Below are 26313 nucleotides of genomic sequence, written 5' to 3'. Positions count from 1 at the left end.
TGACAACACAGGTTACAGTAGTTCTGTCCATGTTTGGACATTAAGGACCCAGCAGCTCTGAGCCCCAATTAATACCAGTTCATCTATCTTTGAATTAAAATATTTGTCATGAGAAATGCATTAGTATAAAATCAAAGCTGTACAAGTTGACTGTGTATTTCAAGCAAGCCAATAAAAAATATATTTAGACACATTTTAGCCCAAATGTGGGACAAAAACAAAACATTCAACCCTCATTTGATGCCATTCAAATGTTTCACAAAATTTAACTGACTCCATCCTAACACTAAAATGCTGTATAGTTAGCACATATGATATACAAACAGGTCACCCAAAAGTAATATTTCACTTTTATTGGTCAAGAAAGGCTAAACTCGTTTCATGTTATTTTTACATCATATGGTTCTAAATGCTGGGTGTCTTGTTTAAAGAGATGATAAATTAATTAATCAAATATTGAGAAGTGATTTTTCGACTTGTATTCCCAACACTTTGTACATCAGGAGAAAAATCAGGATTTTACTGATTAATATTAATGATCAAAAAATCCAGCTTTCCTCTATTTTCGAATTCCTGAGAAGCATTTCCCCACGGGCAGTTCCTTAATAAGAGGATAAGGATGCGTTGAAGAATAAGCTCAAATGTTTTTACTGTTTATTAATGCCAGGAGAATTGGGGATGAACAGCGATGTCATTGGCTTATCCTCATAGTTTTCTCGTGTCAGCTCAAGCCACTAAGAGTTTTTACCTGTAATAATTGTGAGATGTTCAAGTTTATTAATATGGACACTAAAAAAGAACATATACGGTTCCTCCCTAGGACATCTCTTTTAGAATGACAAATTTCGTACATCTTTTACTTAACTGACTAACAAAGACATTCAGTGCCGTGTTTTTGTAAATGGATTTTCTACAAAAAATATGTGATGTACTGGAGAGAATAAGCACAGTAAACCAGAGCTGTATTCAAGTTTGGTTCTAACAGATACAACGATTCGCCTTCCCTGAAACTGGGTAAGTGCCCATCTTCCTGGAAACCAAAACCTGAAACTACTTTCAGCTGAATACTGACTCCATGGTCAGGTAGTTCTGTGGTTGAAGGCACAAATCAACCCAAGGTATGCTTGTGAAAAGCAAAATCATTCAGTATAGACAGAAAATTAGTTAAATAAATAATTCTGTTTCTCAACACACAGATTCTGCCTGACCGAGCTGAGCCTTTTCAGAATTTTCTGCTTTTAATTATGCAAGACCTGCTTCTATTTGAACTCTTTCCAGGCTCATTTTGAAAGGATTACATTAATCGTTTGGAAAGAAAACATTTACCGTATTTGATGGCATATAGCCCCTCCATTTTTTCCCCCCAAAATAACCTCAAAAACCACCCCAGGTCTTATACATGAAGACGATATTTTGGAGCCGCCATTTTTGGCACTGTAGTGGAGGCTTTCATCTGCATGTGCTGCCCTGTGTATAAGTGGCTGGCCCACCCACTGATGACTCGATCCCCTGTAACGCTTCCCCCTGTGACCTGGGCATAAAAGTCGACCTCCCTGGCCCCCTTCCATTCATTCAAGCACATGGAGTTGAGCCAGGTGAAATCTAATGTGTAATAAAGCCTATCGTTCTTCACTCAGTCTTTGGAGTCCTTGATAGTGTGTATCAGATGGCGACAGGACCAAGCTACACTTTTGCATATAGACTAAAAGTTGTATGTTAAAGAGCACATTAATAGAGCAGCAGCTAAAGTCTTTGGAGCGCTGCCTCCAGCAAAAATGGTGTGTGCATGGAGAAAGCTAGAGTCTGCTAAAAAGAGTAAACATAATCTTTCTTGTCCAGCCCCATGTTGGCCACAACTTGAGGAGAAGTTTAAAAAAAACTGGGTACTAAATGAAAGAGAAGCAGGGAAATTCATTTCTACCAATGTGATAATGCACAAGACCAGGAACTTAAGAGACGAACGAAAGCATAAGGATTTTACTGGAGCAGAAGGTTGGTGTTTCCAGTGGCATGGTTTATGAATGAGTATAAAAACATCGATTGGACAGAAAATGCCAGCAGATTATGAAGTCAAAATGTTAGAATTTCATAAGTTTGTGATAAATGACAAATAAAATAACTTGTTTTGAACTGAGCCAAATAGGGAACATGGATGAAGTTCCAGTAACTTTCGACGTACCATCCAACAAAACCGTGCGTGTTAAAGGAGCTAAAATCCATCATGGTTAAAAACCACTGGCCATGAAAAGACACACTTTACAGTCATTCTGGCCTGTTGAGCTGATGGCTGAGGGCGATCCATTATTTGAAGACAGCGATCCCAGCAGTACTGATGCTGAGTTCTTGTTCTTTGACCGTGATGCCGCTGATGAACGTTCAGGCAGTGAAAATGATTAAGGTCTTTGTTACAGAAGATTGATGTTTTATTGTGTTTTTGTATATGATAGTTGCTTTAATGCTCTCTTGTTAAAGGTTTCCTCCTGTTAATTACAGTAGTACTATTATTAATACAAGTTTTACTGATGTCCTAGTTGCATGTTCTATCCAAGTTTTACCTGTAAATACATGAAAGTTAATTTTTCCTAATATTTCATGCTAAAAATTTTGTGGGGGGGGGGGGGTGTCATATATACCAGTGGATGCTATATGCCATCAAATATAGTATACCAATAGAGAGATATCATCCAACTAGCTAATTTTCTCCTGAAGAGATGGAAATGGACGGAAAGTTTGGACAATCAGGAGATACATTCAATTAGTCTACTGATGCATTCTCAATAAGTATAATCTCTCAGAATCAGATTTATTCTCATGAACCTGTCCTGAATTTTGTTGTTGTGTGGCAGCTGAATGGTGCAGAAGAAGGTGCATAATTATGATAAAATTACAATTGCGTAAATAGAGATATATTTTTTTTTAGTAGTGCAAAAAAGAGAAAAGGTCCGTTCAGAAATTTGATGGCAGAGGGGAAGTAGCTGCTTTGCTACATTGAGTGTGTGTCTTCAGGCTCCTGCACCTCCTCCCTGATGGTAGCAGTGACAAAAGGGCATGATTAGCGGGGTGAGGACGCTTGATGATAGATGTTGCATTCTTGAGGCATAACGTCTTAAAGATATAATTAATAGAGGGAAGATAATGCCCCCCAAATGGCACTGGTCAAGTTTTCAACCGTCTGTCACTTATTCCTGTTCTGTGCATTGGCACCTCCATACCAGACAGCGATGCAACCAGTAGAATACGCTCCACAGTACACTTACAGAAATTTGCAAGTGTCTTTGGTGACATGACAAATCTCTTTAATCTGCTGCCAAAATATACCTTCTTCATAATTGCATCAACATGATTGTCCAAGGCCAAGTCTTTAGAGAAGTTGACAGCCATGAATCTTACTCTCTCTACAGCTGATGAGGGCTGGTTTGTGTTTTCCTAGTTTCCCTTTCCTGAAGTCTACAATCAATTCCTTTGTTTTACTGATGTTGCCTGCAAGGTTGTTGCTGTAATATCACTCAATGAGCTGATCTATCTCACCCCTGTATACTTTCCATTTCTGATTCCGCCAACAACTGTGGTGTCATCGGCAAACTTATAGATGGCATTTGACTTGTGCCTGGCCACATAGTCATGGGTGTAGAGTGGTGGGCTAAGCACACATCATTGAGGTGCACCCGTGTTGATTGTCAGGGAGGAGGAGACATTGTTACCGATCTGCACTGACTGTGGTCCGCTGATAAGGAAGTCAAAGATTCAGTTGCAGGGGGAAGAGTAGAGGCCCAGGCTTTGAAGATAGCTGATCAGTACTGAGGGGATGATGGAGTTGAAAGCTGAGCTACAATTGATGAAAATTCGCCTGGTGTATGTGTTGCTGTTGTTTAGGTGATCCAGCGCTGAGTGGAGAGCCAGTGAGATTGCATCTGCTGTGAAACGATTGTAGAAGTAGGTATATTGTAGTGGGTCCAGATCATTAATTAGGTACGAGCCAATTCGATGATCGATAATCAGGAAATTATGGATTCCAATTTTAAACTATAAACCAGAGATTAACGTAAGAGCCACATACGAAAAGCTTTAAATGTTTGAGAGCCGCAAGACATGCAAACATATTAGCAGGACAAATCAATGATCCTGGTGGAAAATGTGTTAGGATTCTAAAGGCCATTTCATGAATTTGAGAATGGAGATCACACTTGGGCCTTCCAACACCAATGAGCAGAAAATTGTTCAAATTTTTACTGCTTGTACCTGCATTATTGAAACATGCAGCCTGTGTTCAGAAGTGCACTGATCTTTAAACACAAAGTCCTTAAAAAAAAGGCACTTCATTCATCAATGTGCTCACTGCTTGGAGCTGTAATCTGTAATCCTCCGTTCAATACTTTGAACCAAGTGCCCATTTTCATTGTCACCCTTGATGGTAACTTTTTGCAAACATTTTGTCTATAAATCATATACTGGCCAAATCTAATCAGATCAGCTTCCAGTCATCATACAGGTCACTGATCAGCCACAGAAATTCCCTTGCTTTTCTTAACTCAGAGATACTGAGACTATTTACAGTGTCCTGTTCGAGTTACAGTCCAAGTGCAAAGAAAAGGAATATATTTCTATTTCTGTCATGCAATGATACTGGTACCACATATAAAGCTAGATTTTGTTCACTTTTTAATCACATTAAAAGCTATTCTAATTTCCAGAAAGGAACTCGGCAAATAGGAAATCATTTCTTTACATTGTTTGGAATTCCATTTTTTTCACAGAGCCTATCTATATGATATTGCACAGTCGTGAATTCTGAAATTGGATTGGAATTCATTTTAATTCATGACATTCTAACCATTCCTTCTCATTGCAATGCCAAACAAATAGAAATCCTGCACAATTGCTCCACTGGATGAAATTTGGAATAAAGCAGTGTAGAGGGAGGTCAGTATTCACACATTACTCTGGAATCTTGAAGGGTTCGATTTGCAGAATGAGGCACTTTCGATTTATCAGTGCAAAACTTGCAAAACAAAATATTCTCATTATACAGAATTCTCCAGCTAGTACTACAAAATGTAGACAATTCCCGAATTGCATAATGCTTAGGCATGATACATTTTCTCAAAGGGTTAATTATGGTTCCGTTTTGTCAACTGCAAGCAAGCAATGGAAACAAGGCTTTTGTTGCTGAAGAGATTACAGCCAACTTGTCTATTTTCCTGTTCAGTAACATTACTGAGAAGTTAGCAAACTAGCAGTAACCAAAGAGTTGGAACTTTAGTGAGAACGGATTAGTGCAGCACAGTACTAATTAGCTGGAAGGCAAATGTGAAAAATGAGCCCTCTTCTCTGTTAAAAAAAAAATTGGATTTGACCACTGATGTGTAGGCAGACAAGTGGCTTCTGATTAGCTGAATCTGAAACATACTTTAGTGCAGAATAGAGACATAAATCAGTATTTGAAAATGCCATTTAGTGTTAGCTTGTCCCAAGATTGGAAATTACTGGCTTCACAATGGAAAGCATATGTTGTGTCCTTTATCTGGGGAATAATAATGAAGTGAGACGGAAGTTCTCCAGCTCCACACTGCACTCTCTCTCCTCTTTATTTCCCATTGAAAAATAATTACTGTATACATGAGGGAGTATTTCTGTCATTGTTCTGATAACTGCTGCCACATTGGCTCTTCATTCACCGTGCAGCTCCCTCATGAGCAAATGGCGTGATTTATGGTGGAAATAGTAGGCAAATTGTGATGTCCATCTTGACTGATGGCACCTTTTGGGTCATTTTGCTGATCATGTGTGAGTTAACATCCTTGGCGGTGTTTACAATTGATGAGGCTGCTGGGGAACTGCTGTTGTGTGAAGTGCTTGTCTAATAGTTTCAATGCAGTCTCTTGTGTGTGCCTTGAAATAAAGTGGCTGGCTCTCAACAAGATGATTGGGCTATTGTCATACCAATAAAACAAAATTAGAAGAAGGGTAGAGAGTGAGCTGGAATTTGTGGGAGGGGTGGGGGGCTAATTAAATCACCAAGGTGGAAAACTGAAGCAGAAACCATTCGAGAATTAAAATTATGCACGCAGGCAGGATACAGAATGTACGGGGTTCGTAAGAATATTTACAGTGGGATTGTGTGGAGTTGTCACAAAGCTGTCAACCACTTTTCCACCATAAAATTGCTATTCTGGCACTTTAGAAATTTGGCAGGAACCCTTGTGTTTTATTAGACTAGAGCCAGCTGGTATCTGGAGTGGATTGCTTGAAGCAAAAAGAAGTTAATAACAAGTGTCATGTGTGATGCCCTTTTTGCAAAATATATATATATATTTCTATTTTTTAAATTGATTTCTGTTGCAGATTGCTGAAGGCTGTTTGTAAACACAGTTGCAATACCACTGCGGGACAGGGGACATGACAATAAAGTATTGCTCAGCTAACTATTCCCATCATCAACTCTTCTAATGTTACACTTATTGGACAACCCTGAAGAGAAAGCATTCCATTATAACCTGCATGTGTTATTCTTTTGCCGTGGGTGTCCCACAGTCACCTTGGGGGGTGGACGAACCTTTGAAAACGTTCCATTTGTTAGAAAGTTGTGACTTGCTATTTGTACTTCAGGCAGTTGCACTTCCTTCAATGGACCGAGGGAAAAAGGAAGTAATGGAGGGACCGTGGCTATAGACATCTCCAAATGTCTCTGAAGGTACAAGGGAAGCCCGCCTCTTCCTGGGGTCTTCGGGGAAAGCTGCACGTTGGGTTTATTTATGTCAAAGAAAACTTGAGTGAGGCTGCTATTGCAAGGAGTTATTTTCCTCTTCAACATAATCTATTCTCGGGATATTATAATGGTTTTTTTTTAAATAGTGATTCCGATTATTTCTTGGCTGCTGGTCTGAATGAATAACGGTGACTCCCAATACAGGGGCTCTGATTTAGGAGCTCTGGGAAATAATTAGAGATTGACAGGACCCATCTCTCCATAAATTTTGGTACTTGGACATATTCCATCAAAGGTCAGAGTGAACTCTGCATGATATGTAACCTATAATGAAGCTGTTTCTGATTTCACAATGAGTCCTCTCCATGGCCTCTCCGTGGGGCCACTTGGTTTGTACAAGTATCTAATGCAGGCCAGGTGTTTAGGACCAATGCAGTGATATGTGCCTGATAGAAACAATGCCTAAACATTCAAATAAAAACCTATGCCTCAGAGCTGATTTATCGTCATCAGTACTGAAATAATTATACCTACTACAGTTTACTTAGATTCATTTAACTGTGTTCAAGCAATTAATTAGTCATGATTTAGTTGAAATGAAAATAGCATCTTATTCCAATGCAAATGCATTGGTCCTTGATGAAAAACCTAAAATGAGCATTTCACTGAATTCTAAATCATTTCACATTCAGCTTCTGGAGGAACTGAGCTCGTTTCCATTCTTCCATTTACTCGCTGCAACTCGAACAACCTCACAAAATATCCAGCTCACATCACTGCATAAATAAAGCCCAGACTCAGATGTTACTGCAATATAAATCTAATTTGCAGTACAAATGCCATTACTGACCTTCATTTGTTCTAATTACTGTAATTACTTTTAATTGCAGGCACACATGGAAGTGCATGTGGCAGCTTCCCCGAGCCCTGGTTTAAATTGATTTATACAAGGGGGTCCTTGTGACATGCTCCATGTAGTGTTCAATTCAGTTTAACTTGAATTAAGGGTCTGTTTACATTGCAGCACCCGGTGCCAGTACAAAACAATTTGCAGGACCGTCAATGTAAATCCAGGACTCATGGGAACTGAGTGAAATGAAGTGAATCCCTAGATGGCTTTACCTCAAGACAGTTTGGAAATTCATGGAGTGAAGGCATACAATGTCAAGCACGGGTTGACAAAGATATTTCGGAAAGATACAGATCTTTCTTTTCTTTGAAGAGAATTTTACTAACATAGGTCCTTAAATACATCCATCAACATGTGGCATCTTTAATATAATTGTTCACAGGTGCATATTCAAAGAAAAATAATTACCACCAAAACATGTACTTGAGCAGAAGACAAAAAGCTTGGTCAAAAAGGAATGGTAATGGGGGAACTTTTAATGGTGAGGTTTTTAGGGTGTTTTAGGAAAGAAAATGGAAGCTTTGAGAATGAGTTCCAAAGCTGAGGATCTTGGCAGCTGAAGGCACAGTTACCAATGATGGAGTTAAATTCAGGGATGATCAAGTAGAGGGAAATTGAGAGAGGCTCATAGAGAGATATCCTGTACAGAAACATGTTGTTTGACCCACCATGTCTGTACCGTCCTTTATTCCCCTTAACGCCATTACTTAGGACCTACGTCAGTACTTAGTCCTTTCACTTTTTATGCATTGTCTCAGAAGGTCATAGGCTTGGCAGAGCTTATGGAGGGAGGTCAGGAAGAGTCCAAGGAGCAGGGTGAGAAGCTAAAATCTAAACATTGCTTAACCAGGAACCAACATAGGTGAGCAAAGCAAGAATGGTGGGTTAATATTGGGTTTGAGTTAGGTCATGGTGGCAGAGTTTTGAATGAATTAACGGAGAGTAGCACAAGAGATTCCAGGCAGAGGTGAATTGAAGAAGTCACGTTCATGGAAAACCTAGCCTTGCATGAGACTTTCAGCAGGAGATGAGCTGAGGTGGAGGCAGAATTAAGCATTGTCATGGAGGTGAAAATAGTTTTCAATAGTTTCCAAAATAAATGTATTTAAATTTAAATTTAGATCTTCCCGGCCCATGAATCCGTGCTGCCCAAATAACCCATTTAACCTAAAACACCCACATATTTTGAAAGGTGGGAGAAAACCAGGGCACCAGGAGGAAACCCACGAGAATGTACAAACTCCTTAGAGACAGGGCTGGATTTGAATCCAGATCGCTGGTGCTATAATAGGGTTACTCTATCCATTATGCTAACGGGTTAAAGTAAAATCACTGAAATATAAATAAGGTCCAATTTTTCTCCTAATCTGCAGGCTGGGAATCACCAAGACATGAATGGGGTTTCTGGTTCTACACTAGATTTGATTATTGAGGGATCAGAGAGTTAGATTCCTCAACCTAATGGTGAATCTTAGGCCACCTCTACCCAGGTCTCTGACTTACTTTGGTGAGGGGGGTTGTTGAGCACTCACTTTCATTCAGAACCATCAGGCCACAGGCTGTAGGATTTGCTCTGACAGGAAGAAACTACAAGGAGAGCAAAGTTTCCCCTTTTCTTGCCTTGAGTTATTTCAACTTGATGTGGAAGAAATTCACCAAGATGTTGCCTGCAATGGAAGGTTTCAGTTATGAGGAAAAACAGGATTGGCTTGGTTTATTTCCCTTGGAGCGGAGGGAGGCCGACAGATGACCTGACAGAATGAGGCATAGATTGGGTAGATCCCCAGGAGACCAGGAGGTATATGTTTAAGCTGAGGAGTAGAGAGGATCTGAGGGAAACTTGTTTCACCCAGCAAATGGTTAGAATCTGGAATGCGCTGAACTTAACAGAGTTTAATTTACTGTCCTGTGATCTGAGATACAGTGAAAGTTTTAGCTTTGGTGTTATCCAGACATTGCACCATTTTAAATTTAAAATTGGCACTGGGGTGAAAGGTAATAAGGTTAATCGTGACAATGGTCAAACTGAGTTCCTAGCATTTTAACATAAAAGGCAAATCAGATTGATTTACTGTGGTGTCCTGCTGTTTTGGGTCCCAGCTCGGTCCTCAGTGGGTGTGTAATTACGTGTGTAAGTAAGAACTGCGTTTCCCAGCATGTAATGCACGCAGTTGGGGGAACCGGAAATGATATCTAATGGGAGTCGTTTGAAGCAGTTCAAGGAAAATAAATTTGGTTAAGTGTTAAATCCATGTAATTCTTGAAGGAACAAGCATAACATGGTGTCAGAAGTGTCTGAGTGAATTAGAGAAGACAATAGTTTGTTAGCACGGATAAGTTAAGCCCTCCTTCACCGCTGCAGTTTACCAGCAATCTAGCCAATAATAGGAAATGCTTCAAAGAGCGATTTGACATTTAATTAGAAGCTGGTGGAAGGGGAGAGACCGACGGAAAACGGAAAGTGTCTATAATTCTATGAAGGTGGCTTGGACATCTATAACAGTTTTCAAATTGATGAGACAGCTTTCACATTAGACACCCCGATGACAAAATTTGAGGAATATTTTGTTCCAAGTTTTTCCCGTGACCAGAAACAAGGTATGAGCTTTGACCAATACTTAGCCAAACTTCACACACTGAGTAAGTCTCGTGAATTTGGAGATTTGAAAAAAATCACTCATTAAGGACAGAATAGTTTGTCGAATCACAGATATTGAACTTAGAGAAAAACTGTTGCCTAAAAAAGATTTGACTCTGGAAAAGGCTGCAGCAGAGACCACAAGCTAAGGAGCTGCACAAGATAGACACGACAGTTAAGTTGCTGCCTAGGATGGACAAAACAGTGCATGCGATGAAAACAGAAAAGCAGAGCACCAGGGATTTCCCAAAGCAAAGTGGTCAGCTCAAACAGCAAATGCAGCAGGTGCAGAGGAAGACATTTTCCAAAGATGTGTCCTGCCTATGGAAAGTCCGTCCATGAATGTGGGAAGATTTTGCAAAATGCAGCAAAGCAGTGGATACCAATAGAAAGGTGCACCCAGTGGATGAAGAAACAGAGGAATTCTTCATGGATTCACTGCAGACTGCTTCTGGCAAAACAGAATGGATCGTTCCAGTGACTGTGAATGAGACAGGAAAATTCCACTTAAGATCGACACCAGAGCCCAGGTGAATCTATTATCTATGGGCGATTATGAGACCCTCATTGGAAAAAGCAAGATTTATCCTGTGAAATTAAAAGTGACAGGCTACACTGGAGAGAACATTCCAGCCGTATGGTGACCTTCAAACACAAAGGGTGGCATCTAAAGTCACAGCTACTAATTGTAGAAAGGAGAAGACAGCCAATATTAGGTCTGCGTGCATTTGAAGAACTCAACCTAGTGAAAAGAGTTTTTGTAGTGGCTTTAAAGACTGAAGATAAGCACACATCACTCATGGAAGAGTCTTGGAGGGGCTTGGATGTTTAACTGGCATACACAAGATACGCATAGATGAGACAACGGCTTCTATTGTCCATGCATGCAGGAAAATTCCATTTCCACTTACAGACAAACTTAAACAGGAACTAGCATGCATGGAATGGATGAAAGTCATATAGAAAATTAAAGTACCTACAGATAGGGTCACTCGCTGGTCATCGTGCAAAAGAAGAAAGGATCTTTAAGTATATGTCTGGACACAAGAGATCTCAATAAAGCCATCGAGAGAGAGCATTTTAAATTGCTGACACCTGTAGGAAATCATGTCCCATTTTGCAGGTGTCAAGTGGTTAAACGAGCTCGACGCATCATCAGGGTTTGTCTGATGAAGCTCGATGAGGCAAGTTGGAGACTATGCACTTTCAATACTCCACAAGGAAGATACCACTTTCTTTGACTACTTTATGGGATCTTGTCTGCACCAGAAGTCTCCCACAAAACTATCCACATCCTGGAGCTGAGACCATGATGGGTGACATTATTGTATGGGAGTCCACCAAGAACGAACATGATATGCGACTAAGGCAAGAGCTTGACATGACATGTGTGGGGATACATCACTGTATACTGTCACATGGTTATATGCATGGTCCATATGTATGGCTGGCCCACCTTTCCTCGGTGTCTCCACCCCCTGGAATCCCCTAATAAAAGCAGTTACACCAAGTCTCTCACTCAGTAGGAGTCCTGGGACTGGGCCAGAACAGCATGGTTCAGGTCTTTTGGTATTAAAAGCCTGATGTCCTGCAACTCCAGTCTTTTGGTATTATGGATAGTGCATCAACAGGGAACGTCAATTAGAAATTAAATAGAGAGAAATGTGAGGGATCAGAGGTCAAGATAGTGACCTTCATAGAAGATGTCATATCTGAACAGGGAGTGAAGCCTGATCTAAGAAAGACATCAGCCTTTGAGAATTTCGCGAGGCCCCAAAGCAAAGAGGAGGTGAGACATTTCTTGGGGATGATGACTTACCTGGCTAAGTTCATCTCTCATTTGTCAACTCTGTCTGCAACACTTAGATCACCTCTTGAGCAGAAAAATGAGTGGATATGGTCGCACGAGCTAAAAGAGTGTTTCCAGGCTCTCAAAAGGGTCCTAACAGAAGAGGCTGTCATAAAATTTTATGATTCAGATCATCGACCCAGAATCTCGGCTGATGCGCCCCAACATGGCCTTGGAGCAGTACTACTGCAGTAACACGAGGACACGTGGCAACCTGTGGCCTGTGCATCAAGGGCTTTAACAAGTACAGAAGCCAACTATGCACAGATAGAGAAAGAGCTTCTTACCAGCACTTATGTATATGAAAGGTTCCATCAATATATTTTTGGACAAGCTTTTGAAGTTGGGACAGACCATAAATCACTGGTCTCAATTATGTCCAAACCTGTGAATGACTGTCTGTCCCATGACAGTACAGCGCACGTTGATAAAGCTGCAGAAATATGACGTGAAACTGATCTACACGCCAGGAAAATACATGTTTGCAGCTAATGCACCGTCTCGAGCAGTTGACAAGAAAGAAAAGAGTGACCAAGAGGTTAATGCAGAGAAACAGGCCTATGTTGACATGATTATCACCTCGCTTCCAGTTTCCCAGGATAGAACAGCGCAGATCAGGAAAGCCACTGAGACAGATGGATCAATGAAAGAGCTCAAAGATACAATACAGAAAGGATGGCTGGTGGCGAAGAATGACTGTCCAATGGGTATTCAGGATTACTGGGCATGAACTGTCAGTTGTGAAAGATATGGTCTTCAAAGGGAACAGGTTTGTGATTCCAGTGTTACGACGCTGGGAAATACTCCAGAAGGAACACCAAGAACATTTTGGTGAGGAAAAATGCACATGTAGAGCTCGAGAGGTGATGTACTGGCCAAGAATGAACCAAGGCACAAGCCATGCAAAATATGCCTTACCTGTAGACCAAGGAAGCAAGTAGAATCGCTTACACCATACCCTGTACCAAACAGGCCGTTCCTCAAAGCTGGAGTAGCTTTGTTTGACTGTCATGAGAAGAGTCATATAGTAGTTACAGACTATTTTTCCAATTATCCGGAGGTAACAACACTGCAGTCATCATCTAGCAAGGCAGTTATCATTTTCATGAAAAGTGTGTTTGTGAAGTCCTATCAGACAATGGTCCACAATTTTTGAGCAGTGAATTTGAATCTTTTGCCAATACTTGGGGGAGGGGGGGTTTCAACATGTAACTTCAAGCCCATATCACCCAAAGTCTAATGGCCTAGCAGAGAGTTCTGTGGAGGTGGTGAAGAGCCTCATGAAGAAAGCGCATGATGGACGAGAGGATTTCCACAGAAGTCTAATGATTTACAAAAGGGCGCCAGAATGGCCTTCCTTCTGCCCAAATGCTGAAGGGTAGATGCATACAGACCATCCTTCCAATGCGGGAAAATCTGTGGTCCAAAGAAGCACACAAGGCCAAACAGGCTAAAATGAAAGTGAAAATAAAATAGAAACAGCACCATGACAAGATTACGAAAACCGTACCAGTCCTGGAGCCTGGAGTTCCAGTGCAAATTCGAGATCACAATTCTGGCACATGGGCCTTGCCAGGATATGTGCAAGAGGAAATAGATCCACATTCCTACCAGATCCAGACAAAGGGAGGGACGCCTCTGAGAAGGAACCTTATGGATCTACGACCATAAGCTCCAACCCCTAGTCATGACCTGTCACTGGTCAGCATGCAAAAAGGTCCAGCACAGGAAGAAAGGAACATGTTGTTCAGAGTTCACAGAAAGACATCAAGTCTAATGCAGCAAATACAAGCAGTACACCAATGGAAACACACAGCAGACAAAAGAGGACTATTAAACCACCTTAGAGACTGATTGAAAGCTCAAGGAAAATAAAATTGGTTAAGTCTTAAGCCCACGTAAAGTCATTCTTCTTGAAAGAACAAGCGTAACAGTGAGTGGATGGGAACCCAACACAAACAGTCGCTCCGTGCCTACACTCATTATCCTCTGCGGTCACTGTCTGTTATATGTAGATTGTGGAGGAACACGTGTTCTCCCTGTTTGGAACTTTATGGATTAAGCAGTGACCTCCCTGTCTGAAACTTATTCGGAAGTCACATCACCTGCCAATCAAGGTTGGACTCCGGCCACCCATTAAAACATACCATACTGTTAAATGACTCAGTATCAACACCCCCATTGGTACAGGGAAGCGAGAGTGTTTGAAAGTCCATCTGTGAAGTGTGCACACGTATGGGAGCGTGTAGAAGATAGGCAGCCACTGGCATCGGAGTCCAACTTGGGCCTGATGTGAATGTTTATATATGTAGTTGTTTAGTAGTAGAATAATTAAGTAACATTTGATGTCCTCCCCTGTTTGTCTCCCATGTGTTCAATAAAGTCTCCTTTGATCATAACATGAGTCCAGACTCGTCTCTCTGTGAACCCACCAAACCTGATACTTTCCAAACACAACACAGTCCTGGTTCCTGTATCCACCCAAGCAGCAGTGATACTCCATCTGGTCCAGCCACCCTCTGCTGCCATAGCCAGTCCTCCTGATAACTGTCTCCTCTCCCGCAGTGACCATTGGCCCCTCGGCCTCTGACACCACAGCGACCATCAGACAAGGCAGATTTAAGACCCTCCACACGGGAAAGAAGCTGGGCAGAAGGGAAAAGCTCAAGCCATGGCTTGGGCCGAATGCTATCACTGCCACCAACATACCATAATGCCAGAGCTATGGCCGAGCTATACAACCTTGGCACTGCCTGAGGATGTGTCAGAATCAGCTACACTGGGGGAGCACTTAAATCCACAGGGCATAGAAGGATAATGGGATCAGTGCAGCTGGATACTTGCTTTTGGCAGGACATAATGGGCTAAAGGAGCCATTCTCAACCATTTTTTGGCTATGGTCTCCTAGGACGTAACTCAAAGTTTATGGGCCCTCTTCCCTGTGAAGCAGTCAGGTTTAATTGGTTTATTCTGCACTTCTCTCCTACCAGCTACATAAAAAACAAACAACTATTTATGTTACATGTGCTGTGGCCCCTGTTGAGATTGGCTGGGCTAAAGCTGTATGACATTATGTCTCCAACTTCACACATGATCTGAGCTGGACAGTTAAAATTCCATTCAGACAGAAACCAAAGCTTGGCTGGAACCACAGTTACAGCTACTTGCTTGAGTGTAATTGTTCCCGAATTAGCTGCAATGCTGGCACATTGCAAACTTGCCAGTAAACCTGGATCAAAATACTTCCCTGTGATTGTCCTGATTAATAATCCTCTCAACCAACCGCACCAAAAACAGATTGATGATTTAACAGATGATATTTGTATGCAAAATCTTTGCTGGAATTATTTTCCTAATTTGCCATTGTGTCTCATTTCAAAGTCGACGTTGTGTGCAAAGTACATGGAGATCGTTCTGAGAGACGTGGCACACTGTGTAAATACACTGTGTAAATAGAGGCGTACAGAAGCTCTAAGCAGATCGTTCAGGAACAGAGGGAACCATTCATCCTCATGCTGCCCCTGTGTGCCTCCCTGTGATCAACACAAGATACCACATTGACAGTGAATGCTAAAATGGTCATGTTGTCCTCCAAAGAGGAGAATCAGATGACTGGGTTCCAATGACCTTGAACTGAAGTAAGCTAGAAGGAGGGGGGTGTGGAATCACACAGTTATTGGCATTATCCTTCGTAGAAATAAGTTCAATATGGGTTTTTTTTGTCACTAGTTTGAAATTCAGCACATGGCCCACTCTGTTGGATTCAAATGGTTGCTCACTTGCGTGGCTTACTGGGGCCACTTTAGAGGGAAGTAAGAAATAAGCCCAAGAATGGGCGATTGGAGTTGTTTAGAATAAAGTTGAGGATGGCAACTACTGTTGCTTAAAGGAAGTCATCCAAACACGTGAAACACTACATTATTCCTAAATCCAAATCTGGCCCCTAACTTCTTTTGTTTGACGATAATTTCATGTTAATAGCTCAGATGGTCAATGAATTAGCTGTAAGATCTTTCTAAGGAATCCAAGCAGATTTGGCATGTTGTCAAATACTCTATTGAACTTCTAAACTACGCAAAGTATATCGATCGGTTGCATCACGGACTGGTTTGGAAACTCAAGTGCCCAGCATCGTAGAAGGCTGCTAACCTAGCCAAGTTCATCATGGGCACACACTTCCTGTTCATTGAAGACATCCCCATGAGACACTGCCTCAAAAGGGCAACCACTATCTTAAAGGGCCCTCATCACCTTGGTCACACGCTGCTACCTTCGGTTAGATGGTGCAGTAGCCTGAAGTCTGCCACCTCCAGGTTCAAGGGCAGAGCTTTTTGGAACAGTTACCAATCGGCATCTTAAACCTCCTTGAACTACCCTAAGACCAACACCTGTCTGCATATTAATATCATAACATTTATGCACTAATTGTAACTGTGAATATTTACCCATAATTTTATGTTTATTCTTTATTCTCTCATGAATAAAATGCGTTCTCTTATTGATAATGCATTTTAGATGTCTCTGTCTTTGCAGCAAGAAAGAATTTAAACGCACCTGCACTTGATGTACATGACAATAAACTCACATAATCTTCACTATTTATTAACAGATCATGTCTGTTGTCTTTACAATTGCCTAATGATTAAGCCAGATGACATTTTATAATCTGCTTATCAAGCAAGAATTGACTCAAAAACACTATTTCCTAAAATGTCCCCACTTTGAAAGAATATGGTGAAAACTGGATAAACTTAAGGAGGTTTTATTTGAAATAATAGAGCAAAGGTTAAAGAAAAAGTAGAGAAGGTAGCGAGAGGGACTTGATACAGCAAAAATAATATTTTGTAAAAGAGAACGAGTTTGTGCTGAACGTGGAATGGTGCAATGTTTGCACATTGATGGCAATAGAACTGATCTGCAGAAGTGAATTATGGTATGGGGACACTAATACAAGCCCCTGAAAAAGGTAGTGGACACAGCCCAGGACATCACAGGCGAAACCTGACCCACCATTGAGAACATCTGTCAGAGAGCAGCTGCAATCATCAAGGATCCACGCCCCACAGCACACGTTCGGTTCTCGCTGCTGCCATCAGGAAAGAGGTCTTGGTGCCGCAAGACTCGCACCACCAGGTTCAGGAACAGCTGCTCCCCCTCCACTATCAGACTCCTCAACCACAAACTCAATCAGGGACTCATTTAAGGACTCTTACTTGTGCACTTTTTTGATTTTTTTTCTCTCTATTGCAATCAGTTTGTTTACATTTCTTTATTTGTTCACATATGTACGTTGAGCAGTTTTTTTTTTTGCACTTAAGTGGGGATTCTGCCTTGCCCGCATGAGAAAGAATCACAGAGTTGTAAGTGATGTCATTTATGTTCTCTGACGATAAATCTAAAATCTGAAGTTAAATTTTATTGTCTTCCGATTGTATACAACCTGACGAAACAGCACATCTCTGGACCATAGTCCACATGCACAAACACAGTGTACACCCTACAGACAAATGACAAATACATAGTGATTCAAACTATCCAAAATGAATATATATAAAAATAGTTTCTAGGATTGTTCAACAGTCTCACGGCAGTGGAAAGAAGCTGTTACCCAACATGGCAGTCCTGGTTTTTATGCTCCTGTGCTTTTTCCTTAAAGGTAGTGTCTCAAAGATACTGCTGGTTGGATGGTAAAGGTACTCAGTGACTCAGTGAACCCTCCTTATTGTTGATAGAGGGAAGGGAGACCTCAGTGATTTTTCTCAGCAGTTTTAATCACCCTCGATCTGATGCTTTGCAGCTATCATACCACAACATGATGCAGCCATTGTGCTGCTGTAGAACATTGTTAGGATGGTGGCCAGTGGCCTTGCCCTCCTGAACCCTTCTTAGGAAGTGTAGGAGCTGCTGCACCTTCCTGACTCATGAGGAGGTGTGGCCAGCATTGGTTGTCCTTTAAATGGACAGCAGGGAACTTTGTGCTCCTCTCTCTCTCTCTCTCTCTCTCTCTCTCTCTCTCTCTCTCTCTCTCTCTACCTACAATGGAGCCCTTGATGTATAGTGGGGAGTGGTTCTTGTCCTCTTGAAGTCCACAGTCATCTCCTTTGTCTTGTCCAAATTGAGACTTGGGTTGTTGCTCTTTCAACATCATTCAACCTATTCTCTGTAAGCCAACTCATCGTTAGCCTCTTTTAAACTGCATCCCCTGGGTAGCCCTCCTGGGACCCAGGTGCAATTACTGGGGCAAAGGTGCTGGAAGCACCTTTGAAATTGCAGGGGGACCTACCCATTAAATTGCCGGCCCGGTGATTTAAGAGGAATCCTGCTCCCACAATGACACATCAAATACTCACCGGAAGAATTGCCGGATATTCGGATGCAAGGCTGCCCGGTGACGCATGCACGCAAGTGTTGACATCACCAAAACAAGCAGGTCAGCCATTTTCAGTTTCAAATTACCTGTGGACGCAACCTAAGTAAGTTTAACTGAGTTCCCTTATTACCTCTGTGATAGATCAGGGACCCGGTTGAATTCCGAAGGGGTTGACTGGGCCAGATCTTTTCTAACTGCCGTGTAACTGGACTGCTAACCGGGCAATTTGCCTGGTTAACCCCATTTTACACAGCATTGTTCACAATGAGATCAACTACCATTGTGCCAGCCACAAACGATGATTCTCTAGGAGCTGAACCTGACAATACAGTCGTGAATTAGCAGGGTGAACAGTATAAGCTGAGCACACAGGAATAGGTCCAATGTCACTGGTAGGTGCACTTTGATGCACTCTATCACCAGTCACTCAAAGCGTGAGCTGTAGTTTAGTCAGGTGCTGATCCAGGGTTGGGGCAATTTTGCATTAAAAATTGATCCTACTGAAACACAGAACACACTGAGAGGGCAACTTAATAACAATACCTGTCGCCCCATTAAGTCAAAGGATGTTCAGAACAGACTAATCCATCAGTTCTATTCCCCATCTCCATATTTCCCTGCACCCCTGTGTAGAGCGTGTCGAAAGAATCAAAGGCTTGTTGATCCAAACCAAGGCTTTTATTAACTAGAAGATTGGAGCATATCACATGGAGGTCGACCAGTCCAGAATGACCTGGTCTGGCTAGAAGCAATCCTTTAAGACCTGCCAGTAGGTCTCAGCCAATCACAGTCATCCTACACTACCATCTGTACATATACACATTGGTGATAGAATCTGTACTATCAGACCCTGCAACTTAGTCTCTGATGCTTTGGTTGGCTAACTATACGAAGAAGTACGTTCGAGTAGCAAATTAACCTAGTAGTGCATTTCGGAATTATGATAAAAACTGTAACGTCCAGAGAAAATCCCTACAGTCAATAGAAAACATAGAACATACCCATGATATCTGCACTAAACATTTACCAAATTAAACCAAATCCCCGCTGCTTGCACATAATAAATATTCCTCTGTTCCATGTATACTCATAATTTAAAAAAATTTAAATGTAATTTTTTTTTAAATTGAAATGTACAGCACAGTAACAGGCCCTTTCAGCCCGCAAGCCTGTACCCTCCAATTATACCCATATGACCTACAACCCTCGGTATGTTTTTGAATGGTGGGAGGAAACCAGAGCCCCCGGGGAAAACTCACACAGACACGGGATCGGGGAGAATGTACAAACTCCGTACAGACAGCGTTGGATTCGAACCTTGATCCCGACAACTGGCATTGCGCTAATAGCTCTGCTTACGTGTCGCTCATGTGTCTATCTAGGGCTTTCTTAAATGCCACTATCATATGTATTTTACTTCTGGCAGCCCGTTCCACTCTGTGTAAAAATAAAAACACCCACACATCTCCTTTAATCTCCCCTCCCCTCATTACCCTATGCAACACTTTTAACTGCAATAAAGATTCTGACTTTCTATCCTATCCATCCCCCTTATAATTTTATGAATTTCTGTTAAGTTTCCCCTAAACCCCTGATGTTCCAGAGAAACCAACAAAAATTTGTCCAACTTTTCCCCATAGCTCATACCTTCTAATCCAGGCAGCATCCAGAGAAATATTTTAGAACATAGAACCCAACAGCATAGCAACAAGGCTTTCAGCACATGATGTCTGAGCCAGAAATAGTGTCCAAATTAAGCTGAAACTCTGTCTACCTAAAATGTGCAAACTCAGCACAAGCAGATAATATATTTCTCAGTTTTGTGGCAAACACACACTTTGGTGCTCTAATGTCACACCTTTGACAGGCCCAAATTGGGGAGCGATTATATCCAGCGCATGATGCCTTCTTTGCACAGCATGTGATTCCATAAGGACTGACATCAGGTCGTGTTCAGGCATTGTGGGGGCAACAGGTGTGTTTGCCAACTCCCTGCTGTTTAGCCTTGTTCCCTATAAGCTACAAGTTAATCAGAAATTAAATTAATGAACGACAATGGGATCAATAAATTGTGAGAAGCACAGGGCGAAGAAGAAATCAAAAGTTTTAAGTCAATATGAGAAGTAGAGTTTTCTTTCTGTAGAGTGAGTAAACTTGAAGCATCGCCAGAAAATAAATCACATTTAATACACAAAAGTGCTGGAGAAATTCAGCAGGTCTCACAGTGCTGGCAAAGACACATGACCAGCATTTTGGACCTGAGCCCTTAAAGACTCAGGCCTGAAACAATGATTATGTATTTTGCCATTAAGAACACTGCATGATCTGCTGAGTTTCCACAACACTTCCCAACATTAAACGATAAATACAGTGTCTGCACACTTTCTTCTTATTCCCTATTTATTTGAATACGCTCCGAATTAAGAATCAAGGAGAAACAATGCAATGGCACATTTTGTAAGGGCTGGTGCTATTAATAAAAATGCACCTAAAAATTGTTTATTTATTGTGGACATTACATTACTGAATCTGGCTCCAAGGACACTAGAGTTGGCTACAGTTGTTGTAGGGACCAACATTTGTAAGAGAAAATGCAGTTGAAAGCTGACTCAACTCAAACCGTCCCCATGAGTATTCCTTCTGCAGAAGACAAATATCAATAGTAAAGCAGTAGGGGCTGTAACATTGCCTGGGAACTGACCTTGGCACCATGTAAGATAATTTTGCTGACAACACCACCATTATTGGCCAAATAACGGGTAATGATGAGTCAAAATATCGGATGGAGATTAAGAATCTGGTCATGTGCTGCCAGAAGAGCAATCTTGTTCTTAACGACAGCAAGACCAAGGATTTTATTATATACATTAGAAAGGAGAGGTTGAGGAGCGTATCTTCAATGACGGGATGACAGTGGAGTGAGTTGTCATCTTCAAGTCCCTGGAAGTCTCATATCAGATAAACTGTCCTGGGGCCAGCACTTAGAAGCAACGGCTTGAAGAAGGCACACCAATACCTCTACTTTCCAAGAAGACAGAGGAGATTTGACATAGCAAACATCAATGGTTGCATCACAGCCTGGTTTGGAAACTCAAGTGCCCCGAAACTCAGGAAGTGGTACAGCTAGCCAAGTCCCACATGGGCACTGACCTTCTGTCCATTGAAAGCAAGTATGTGAGACCCTGTCTCAAGAAGGCAGCCCACATCATGAAGGATTCCCATCACCCTGGTCACAATCACTTCTCGCTACTACCATCAAATACCTGAAATGCAGCACCTCTAGGTTCAAGAACAATTTTATTCCAACAGTTAGCAGGTTCTTGTACTTTTTTATGCTACCCTAACCTCCAACTACACTGGGACGACCAGAATAATCTGTCTAAATTATTAAAATTTCACTTTTTTCTTGGACTAACAGCATCTGTGAACATTTATTTATATTTATTATCTCTTGGCATGCTGTGGTAATTGATACTGTTGTAGCTAGTGCATCTTACACATCTGTGTGGCTACACCAAGACAGAATTTTGGTGCATCTATATGTTTGATTATCACAATAAATTTTTCTCTCATCTTAATTGTTCTATGAATGTTCATCTCTGGCTGGTCAAACCATCAATTTGCAATGTGCGCTATGTATCCATACTGTAGTGATGCCAATAAATATATTTTGGCTTTGGTTTTAACGTGCAGGTCAAGGTTCACGAATGTACATATGACCATTAAGGCCAGTTAGGGAGATGACTGGATAGAATGTGGACCATGAGAATGGATGATTTTCACTGTCACGTGAGCAAAGGAGATTCCCCACCCCCACCCCCCAATAAAAATAAGGCACCTTAAGATATTTTGGTGGGTTTCGGAGAAGAATTGGCTCGACAAGAATAATCAGTGCACAGGATGGCCCAGCAAAAGATTCTTCGTACTCAATTAATCCCAGAGACAACTGGATCAACAGAAGGGGAATTTCTTCTCATTTTGGGCTCAATGATAAAACCCTCAACTCCTTCAGAATTAAATTGTTTTCTTCTTTGAAATGCTTATTATCAACAGGACAACAGTGGTTATCAGTAAACCATTCATAAAGACGGAAGAGATGGACAATGTGGCTGTGCTTTGAACTGGAGCACAATTTTTGTTTGGAGAGCCAATTAAAATTCATACTCTGGAAAGGAAATTAGTTCATGAACGCTCTGGAAATTAATCAAAACCAATAATGAATAAAATAGCCATATGTACTATTATGAAAAATAACTGTTCAAAAGTATTTTTTCCAATAGCTTGGCTGAAACAAAACAATGTGATAGATTGGACAGTACCTCTTGCTCTGCCATTCTTGCTTTCATGGTGAATGCATTCTTTTCTGTGATTTTTCAGCTGAAATTTAAATTTTTCAAATCCTTTGCATTAATTTATTAGTGTATGACAGACTGCTGCAGTTCAATACATTTATGATTGTGGCTTGTCTGGTACAACGTTGAAGGGGTGCTCTTTACAATTGCATTTCACTGTTTACCACTAAACATGATTGACTGCTTAAGAATGTTGCTCAGTTATTTATTTGGCTGCAAATGTACAAAATACCAGTTCAGGTGAGTGTTACATATCATCCCTACGTCATGTCGATATTGTAAGTATAGTTATCACATTAAATAGAATCCCGGTTCTGATACCTTGTCTTACGGATATGAACGGACTGCGGAAAACAATGAATTTTCTAGGTATTTTTAACAAAGCCAGAATCTGCCACTACACAGTTATACTAGTTAAATTCAGTAAATGCAGTCTTATTGAATATTGTTCAATCTGCATGGTACAAAGCCGCGGTTTAATAAAATACAGTAAATCACAGCCCATTTATTTGCACAGTGGATTTAAATGTTACTGACTGTCAAATTTCAAAAAGAAGATAGGTGTCAAATGAAAAGTTTCCCAGATGTGGTGATATATTGCTTGAAAACGAATCCAAGCTTCCTCAAACGATCACAGACAAGCCACTGCAATGCTCATTTTAAAACAGAATAAGGCAAGCATTGCAGAAGTCGGCACAGAATGAGAAATGTGGATTTAGATTGACAACTGTTGGCATCACCGGTCATACTCCCTCATCAATTCGCCAAGTGTGACCTTAAAACAGAGGCAAGCTTGGATATCAGTGAAGGTAGAGAAAAAGATAGAGCAGCCTAGATACTGAAATCTGTGAATAAAGAATCTGTCCGCCAGTGGCATTAAAAAAATTTCAATGCATTTATATACCAGTATTGTAAACCATTTTTCGTAGCACAAACTCATTACATCAGCAATGAGGCAAGTGTAAGATATTGAATTCTACAAGAACTAATAATTCAAATCAAACCCCTGAATTAGTGTGTAATATTCTTAACATGTAATAAAGAACTATAAATTGGTAAAAGATTGTCAAAAATATGAATCCTATTGTAATATATAAATAGGACATCACTGACAAGGCAAGCAATTATTGACCATCCCTAATTCTCATTGAGAAGGTGGTGTTGGGCTGCCTTCTGGAAGTGTTGCAGTCAGTGTGCTGAAGGCACTCCCACAAAGCTTTTAGATCGAGGCTTGAAAACAGGGAAGTCTCCTCCCAAGTTTGGACGCTGAGAGGAGAACATGGAAACAGGGAACGAGCTGCTTGGTGGTCAAAGTCATTGAGGCTGGTGCAGCAGGATTCCTGACTTGTTATGGAATATTATTAAAACTGGTACATATCCAATCTACCCACTTTGCACCAGTCCTGGAGGGATTGAATGTTTAAGTGGTGGACAAGGTATGTAGGCATTTCTGCCCTGCGTGCTACTTAGCTTCTTGAATATTATCGGAGCTGCAGAATGATTTTACATTTGTAGATGGTGGGAAAGTTTTTCATGTGGTCATTTGTCGCAGTATACCCAATCTATACCGTTTTTGGAAATCGTTGTATGTTTATACTGATCCAATTAAGTTTCTGGTCATCCTCAGATATTGATTGTGCAAAAGTAATCCTATGGAGTGACAGGCTGATTTGTTTAGGAGATGGTCATTAGCTGACACTTACCTGTGGCAAATGTTGCCAGCCCAATCCTGAATACTGACTTAAAGGACATTACAAGCAACTACAGGCAACTTAATTAAGTGAGGAGCTGCAAGTAGAACTGAATCCTCTTCAATGATCAGCAAACATTCCTGGCTCTGCCCACAGGATGGAGGGAAGATCATTAGTTGGGCATCCGAGGATAGTTGGTCTGGCATGAGGAAATTGTGAAGCAAATGTGCTGTGTTCAAAGGACTTTGCTTCCAACAATGATGCATTTTTTTTCTGGACTCCTTGATGTTGCTGTCAGTGCCTTGATATGAAGAGCTTCACTTTGACCTCACTTAGGAATTCATCTCTTTTTGGTCCAAGGTATAGTTAGATCTGATGCCAAGTGGCCCTAAGGGAAATAAAACTGAGCATCAATGGGCTGGTTATTGGCGAGGAACTGTCATTGGGTAGTGTTATTGATGAACCATTCAATTGGCTGATGAAGAAATGTTGGTCAGTAATTGGTCAGATCAGAGTTACCCTGCATTTTGAAAGAATAAAAGCATTAAGCATTTAAATGTTAAGATAATGTTGAGCGCTTCATAATCTTTTTATAATACTGAATACAATCATCATGGAAATTTGCAGTTAGAAAATAACTGATTTCAGTGATTTAATTTCACTTCATGAAGAATTTTTGCACTGGAGAATCTGGAAACTAATGACAAAATTTGCAAGCGAAACTGTGATCTTATAAATATGAAGAATTTACCCTCAGAATAAACCAACATTCAGTCATTTGTCTTTTGTGGACCAGGGATCTCTGGCAATTTATTTAATGTGAAGAATGAAACAATATTATTCAATATGAATAAAAAACATGCTTAAGTGTGAACAGGATCCAATTTGAAATTTCATTAAGACTTTTAGTGGGAATAAATTTCAATGAGTGTGAAGGGATTGCCCACGGATGGACCTATGTCCCAAGATTTGGCTCCATTCAGTTCAATGGACCTGAATGTACAATGGTAGAAGTTCGTTCTTGACCCTCACACCCATAACACTTGTAAACAGTGACCAATTTATCCTGCATAAAATCAAATATATCATCTGAATAAATCAGCCTAATACTGATTGATGTGGACACTAAAACAAATGCTTCTGAAAAAAATAATATTCCCAATATAAACTTTGACCTAATATAGTTTTAAAAAACCCCACAGTGAATGTGGGAGGAATTCAGCCGGTCTCTCAGCGTCCATAGGAGGTAAAGACATATTACCGCCATTTTGGGCCTGAGCCCAGCTTCAAGGTATAAGCAAAAAGCAGGCAAGTGTCTCAATGAAGACAGAGAGAAAGGGGGAAGAATGGGAGGGGGAGGAATCCAGACCAACAAACAAAAGGTGTTAATTAGATATGATGAGTAAAACTGAGAATTGGTTTTCGGCTCTGTGAAAGGGGAAGGAGGGAAAATGGAAGAGAGAGATAGAGAGAGGAACAGAACTAGAGGAAAGGAAACAGGGGTCGAAGATGGGTGGGGAGAGGGTTTAACAGAAATCGGTCAATGTTAATGCCATCCAGTTGGAGGGTGCCAAGAATTGAAATAAGGTGCTGTTCTTCCAATTTTCAGGTGGTCTCAGTCTGGCAGTGCATGAGACTATGGGCAGACCTCATACAAGCTGTGCAGTCAGTAGTTCATCAGTGTAACCATCTGCAAATAAAAAAGAGAATTAGGTGACTTTAGCAGTAGTTCATTAGTATAATTAAAACAGTTAATGCATTGATCAACATTACATTTGATCAAGTCTACATAATATC

Source organism: Narcine bancroftii, chromosome 10 (genome assembly GCF_036971445.1).
Source record: "Narcine bancroftii isolate sNarBan1 chromosome 10, sNarBan1.hap1, whole genome shotgun sequence".
Taxonomy (NCBI): domain Eukaryota; kingdom Metazoa; phylum Chordata; class Chondrichthyes; order Torpediniformes; family Narcinidae; genus Narcine; species Narcine bancroftii.
Note: the sequence above shows the minus strand (reverse complement) of the source record.